The sequence below is a fragment of the Bombus pascuorum genome, chromosome 1 (assembly GCF_905332965.1).
Source record: "Bombus pascuorum chromosome 1, iyBomPasc1.1, whole genome shotgun sequence".
Lineage (NCBI taxonomy): Eukaryota > Metazoa > Arthropoda > Insecta > Hymenoptera > Apidae > Bombus > Bombus pascuorum.
The window spans coordinates 4,461,550-4,468,396 of NC_083488.1; the positions used below are offsets into that span (position 1 = coordinate 4,461,550).

At 39.6% G+C, this 6,847-nt stretch overlaps 1 long non-coding RNA gene across 1 annotated transcript; it reads right to left on the reverse strand.

Annotated features, from left to right (window-relative positions):
- Window positions 1-2,494: 2,494 nt before the first annotated feature.
- On the reverse strand, window positions 2,495-5,537 carry LOC132913782 (uncharacterized). The gene is made up of 3 exons (XR_009659447.1): window positions 5,369-5,537; window positions 5,026-5,117; window positions 2,495-3,188 (listed from the first exon to the last, which is right to left on the reverse strand). It is a non-coding gene; the product is annotated as an uncharacterized LOC132913782 (long non-coding RNA).
- Window positions 5,538-6,847: the final 1,310 nt, after the last annotated feature.

Genomic DNA, 6,847 nt, shown 5'->3' on the forward strand with positions numbered 1-6,847 from the left:
AAGTTGCCGCTGCTGCTTTGCTCTAGATTTACTGTCCGCTTTCCATTACTTTCCTTTATCCCGCGATGCGCCACTCGTTCCACGAGGGATTTGTAGACCTTTTGTCAAGATCTTCGCCATTAAATGGACAAATGGTCCCACCCTTCTGGCCGCCTCTTTCTAATCAATACGTATTTTATACGATTCACTTCCGGCCTTGCGATCTCCCAAATATTTATTGCTATTCGAACGGATTCGATACCTTTCACCGTTTTTTCAGGGTTAAAAAGTATGTTACCGACCCAACGTTTTTCTCGCCCCGACAGAGCACTCTGGAAACTCGTTCACGATCCAACCGATACCGCTGAATTGAAGTTTTACAAATTTTATAAATTGTACGAATCACAGGTGATCCGCGTAACTTTATTTAAAAAATGATAATAATAATTTAGTTAAAAGAAATAAGTGTTCTTAGAATTAAGTTTCCAAGATGTAGCTTAAAATCGACGAGTTTCAAGTGTGCCACTTTTCTGCTAAATCGACGATTTTTCTTTCCACTCTGCTGCAGTGAAACTCCGTTTTGAACTGTCAGAGAAATTTTTGTATCGGTCGGCCGCCTTGCAGCAGAAACACGACGCACCGGAATGTATAGAACGATTAGATAATTAATAAATAATTAACAGAGTGATACAATTAACGAGTAACTCGTGCTACGATCGTTGCGTGTACAACACGAAAGAGCTTCTATGCTATTTCTGTATCGTTACTGCAAATCGATCATACTCGCGTACTAAAAATTATCAACGAGTTACTCTTCGATAAAATTACGTGGAAATTGGTGTGTTCAACGTGGAGGCTCGGGTTTGCACTGAAAATGGCACGTGGATCACGCGCGAGCGCAATTAAACACGGCAAACAAATCGTGGAAGTCAGCGAATATTTGTCTCGAAAACGATCTCAGCTCGTTAAATCACGCGAAAACTGCTGCTTCACATGGATTTTCAATTAACACGCACATGCGAGAAGCGCATATAGCGCGCAAAGAAGCTTAAAAGATTAAGCTTACGGTATAATACACGACGCAATTAATTTGCATACCTCATCCATACCCTTTCTATCGTACGAACTATTTCATCCACGTACGTATAGGTACAGCGACGTGCAAAAGTTTAGGATAGATTTTTCCCTCGATCTTGGAACGCAAGCTGAAACATGTGTCTGGCTAAAAACGTCTGCACACCGCTCTGTACCAATTCGAACGAAAATATCGATTAAACCTGGAAATATCGAACGACTATGAAAGTTGATAAACTTACGTCATATGGACGAAGATAGAAATGTGGAGTAGCTGCAAGGTCAAAGTCGCGGCGCGGAGTTTCCACTAAAAATGGAAATTTATTTCCAGCTGCTACGGATACGAAAACGTGAAATATTCTCGAAGCAAAGACGCGTGTGACGAGGAGAAATCACGTTGCCGATAATCGATAGAGCAACGCCATTGGGGAAAAGACGTGGAAAATCCTTGACCGTCGATGTTTACAGTATTTCCACGGTGATCGTTTACAGGAAGCTATTTTGCAACGCGATGTCGTCTTATTGCACATTCTGATCAACTTCTCGCCAGTGATCTTGCTTATCGTAAAAGAAAATAGTGGATTATTCTATTTATTAACAAATTTGGCCATGATCAGCGAAGGATAGTCGAATGGAAAAATAACTACGAACGAAAGTAACAAATTGGATATTTTTAAATTAACGAAAGTATCGGTTGTATGAAAATTTACGAAACATAAAATTACGAAATTGTATATATGGTGAACAAAATAACTTGCCAACGCTACAAAGTTCCTTCTGCGTGTTTTAATATCGTAACTTAATTAAAATGTCACCGAGGATGATTTTCATCAGAAATCCTGTTTCATCCACCTCGATTGACAATTATCATTTGAATCACTAGCAAAATTCAGAAACTAAGAATAGACGCCAGTCGGTTCGTGAAAGTGGCGTTTCCAAGTGCGAATTTACACGAAAAAAAAAAAAAAAAAGAAAAACTACAATCGGTACTCGTTTGTCCGCAAATCCTCCACATTTGTCCAAATAAAACTTTCATTTCCCCGCCCATAAAAAAAAACGTTATCGTCAAATGACAATATTTATCATCAGCATCAACATTAACACATTTCATTGATTCGTAAACGGGATATGATCGTCCACGATTTGTGCACATTTGTCCGACAGCAATTTTCGTTCGTCGATTTTCAAAAGTAGAAATCATCACCGAATGAAAATTCCAAAAAATTGTACATCTGCGCCTGGTGAACATTTTTATTGATTTTGAAGCCGAACAAGATTGGATGAGCAGCGTGGACAGCCATACGCTATGTTAGAAATCAATGGAAAAGTTTCTGGCTATTTTATTAAATTTAGTGATAGCAATTTTTTGAAAAATCGTACAACGAACATTCTCGTCGAACAAGTCATGGACGAATCGATGAAAATTGTTCACGAGGCCGGCAATGACGCTGATCTTTCAATTTTCCGTTATCCTTTCCCCGAGGGATCGATCGACCTAAAATTTTCATTAAACAAACGCGGAGAAGTCGCGGTGAAACGAATACCGTCGATCTTTTCTACAAATTCGCGCTTGCGTGTGTTCAATTTTGCAGCGTCTGCGAAGCTGAACACGCGCGAGTGTTAACTTGTCAGAAAAACAACCAACCAACGAAAAAAGAAAGAAAAGACAAAAATAAGCATTGAAACACAATACTTTGGCACGGTAGCTCCATCGAGAAGATTCTCGTCCATCGTCGAATGGTTGAAAGGGTAAGGAAAAAGGACGATGCTGGTCACGCGAAGCGCCAAGAAAATAATCGGTGTGTACCGGCGTAACCGACAGGATAATTGCACGTACGTAAACGTATGCGAAAGGTATTTCACCGTGCGGGATTTCTGGTTGAGAGGGCAGACCTCCTCACCGTTAGGTCCGCCACGAAAAACCATAAAATTAGAGGTCGAAAATTGCGGTGCACCGCAACGACGAAAGATCCGCTCTGCTGCTACCATTTAACCACCTCGTATATAGAAATATCTAGGGATATTGGCGAACGACGAAAAGCACTACGGTCGTTGGCGCTGTGTTTAGCAGCGGGCTGCAAGCACTTGCGAATCGTTTCGTAATTTTCTTCGATGGAGAACCGAATATGGATTCGCTATGAAAAAAATGTAAGAATTATTCGATTTATTTTTACCATGTTCTCCAAAGTATCGTTCTTTGCTTTATATTTCTTTATTTAAGTTAAACGTACAGGGTTGGAAATGGGCAAGGAACGATTGGATAATATAATATAAGCAAATGGATGGAAAAAAGGATCTTGGGAAATTATCTTTTTGGAAGACTGATAGGCATATTTGAATTAAACGAATTAAAATTCCAAGTTAATACGTACGAGGTAGAATTTTATAATACACGTAGCGAAACGCCCGAGAGATAGAAATTTTTAATTCGTAAAAATATCCGCTAATTTGATTCTCAAACAGATTTAACTCGATTAAAAAGCTTCTTGTTTGACAAAGATTTTAATCCAATTAAAAAATTTCAGATTCGTACCATGGGGTTTGATTAATACCCCATCGATTCCTCTATTTATCTCATTTCGTATCATTCATTTCCCTTCGAGTCGTTTACTATACACTTTTCGAGATCGAAGCTAGTCTTACGAAAAATGACTAAACTTGCGATGCAGTTAAATCCGACAACTAGAGAACTAACTTAATGTCAAATACGAAAGTACGTTGCATTCTAAGAACAACTGACTTTAGATTCATCATTGATTACTCTTCACGAACATTGTACATAAACTCTTTGGAGCTTTCAACCCCTGCTTCTTAATATTCTGCACAAGTTATCATTACTCTTAGAAGATTACAACTCCCAAATACAATTTCCGGCATTTAATATAAACTTGGAGAGCTCGCAGAGTAGAAGAAATTAAACAGGAGATTCCACGAACGTGAGGGAAGCTTGTAACAAAGTTGAAACGAAGTCGAAACTTTCGACGATCGAGAGCGAGAGTCTACGCGCTTCACCATTGGCTCGCGATCGTTTCGTTTCGAGAGACAAGTCGTGGATTCTCGTGTTTCCCAGGTGTATATGCATACCTGAGCGTGAATGTCGCGGACCGAACCCGGCGACGTCGCTGGGTATCGCGTTTCGACGTAACGTAAGAAGCGTGAAAACGAAACCGGACGTTACACTTGCGGAGTAGAAACCATTGTTGTATGACATAACCACAGATCGGGTATATCGTCGGGTAAAAGTATTGGGACACTTGCAATTTTCTCTGAAATGTTGAATGATCTGTATAATAGCTTGTATAATAATAAAATATTTCCATATATATTTTTACATTATTTATATAGAAATATTATAGAGTATTTGGTAGAAAAGATTGTTTAATTTAAAAGAAACATTATCTTTTATCGTGCTCTATCTCCCTAAAAGGAATATCCTTACAAATAAAAATGAGAACGTAAGTAGAAACAAATCGAAATTTTACGTTAAAAGTTTGTAATATAAGCTATCGATAACGCACGAATAGTCAAATATACGATCAAAGGAAGAGACGAGCGAGGCTATTTCGAAAATGTGTTTATCTTTATCGCAAAGGTTAAATAAACGCGCAGTAATGAAATGAAGTTGGTAGAAGGATACATGTAAATGCTTACAAACTCGCAACGATACGCAGTTAATAGCTTAACGACGTGCTTTAAGCGTCCGAGGTTACGTGCTAATACCACAACTTTCGACAGTACAATAACATTCCACATGGCATAGGTATACCATGCGACTCGGTTGGCAGCAGGTGGTACACGCTTGCGCAAAATATTTTCCTGTACATTTGCGCGTGCAAGTTTAATTCGATGCGACGAACACAAACAAACTAATGTAGCTTCGAGAAACTATTTAATTCTACTATAACTACGTATAAACGATTAAACAAACGGATAGTAATTAAAGGAAACTGATAGGAGTATACAGATACTTACGAAATAGCAGAACGTCGTATCGGCTGTCAATCGCCCGTGACATCATACGGTATTGTTATTCTTTCGATGTTATCCACGCGTCAGCCAACAATCTGCACGGAAGATTAACGATTGAAAATGATTAAAATCAATAATGTTAAAATGACATAAATCTTGTGTTAAAAGTTGCCAACGAAAGCTATCGATAATCGAGCGATATACATGCGATTAACGGAAGAATTGTAAACTAACCTCCAAGATCTGTTTAACTTTATTATACTTAATAAACTCGATTAACTATGCTTAATAAACGATTAGATAAACGTGTACCAACGAACAAATGCTAATAATAGCGTATAAATACCTACGAAACAGCAATGGAAGTACGTAACACACGGTAATAGGCACGGCGAAGCGCATCGAGCAAGGTTACACATCCAAACACGACGATTTTCGATAGAACAATGGCATCCCATGTTGCAGATACGTTTAGTAAAGTGGTGGGGAGGTGACACGAGCTGGCACGCGACATTTGCGCGCGCTAATTTAATCCGTTCAAATAAACCGGAATATTTTGTAATCATACGTTATACGAATATACAAATACAGTCTTATAATTAGTTTACATATCGTTATTAATTATAACATAGAATTTGTTGAACAGTAAACAGTAAGAAATTCTTAAGGTAACTAGTATTATATTTGATTTTTAGATAATTTTATAATATTACAGATGACTTTTATCTTGGAAATACTGATAGAACGGGAATGACTTTAACCGAATATTTCATATCGTTCCTATGACAATTCTAATTTCTCTAATACACCTTTAGCCCGTAATCGACGATAACCGCAGAATGAGAAAAAGCGAAAGCCACGAAGAACTCAATTCCACGTACGTATTTCGCGACTCTGGTATCTCCAAAACCCTTATTTTTCTATCTTATCTACCGCGCGAGTTTCATCGAGTAAAAGAGAATAAAACAGAGGTACAAAGCGCGTAGTGTACCGAATCGTAACAATCGTTCCAACTTCCCGACGTCCGAGCGGGGAAATTAAATCAAGCCTCGCGACGAACCTGATAAATTTCGTTGGTCCAGCGAGGGGGATATTTTTCTCCCACCCCCTGCTAGCGGTCGACAGGCCCATTCAATACGTCGAATGCCGAGGCTCGCTCGCTGGAAGTTCTTATCTCGTCGCGGTCCCATGGATACGGTTTGAACGGCACGTGATGTTATGGGGAAAATTGTGATCCTCGTCTGGAGGCACCGAAGGGTCCGGTAGATTCTCGTTATGGAAACCTCGGAAACCTGGCGGCACCATTCTACGGATGTACACGGGGGAGGAGGGATGCATACGTACGGGTGCGAGCGGTTCGCATTGATCGCCTCTGGCATCGGTTTCTTCGATTACGCTGAAACGTTCCGAGAAAAAGTATATCGTGTATCGTTAAACCGCCACGTTCGCCGGCAACGGCGAGGCTCTTTCGCAGAAATTGGAATCGGGTTGAACGCACGACTGGTTGAACTTTCTTGTCCTCTTTCTTTTCAGATTTTAATCGCGCGTCTATTAGTCGGGTATTGGTAACAATCATGCTACGATCTTTGGCAGCAGGATTTTTTGGTTCGTGCGTCACACTACGTTAGCTACATTTTAGTCAGTACTTTCATTCCTTTTAGACATTCGAGAGCTCGATAGAGGGAATCTGTTGCGACAAACCGCAATTGGGTTGAATACGAGAACGATTTCTTCTTCTTCTTATCTGTTTTAAACGTTGATGCGGGCTCCCTGTTCGAAAGACAAAAAGTATGTAATTAGCATCGAACGCTTGGAAAGATAAATT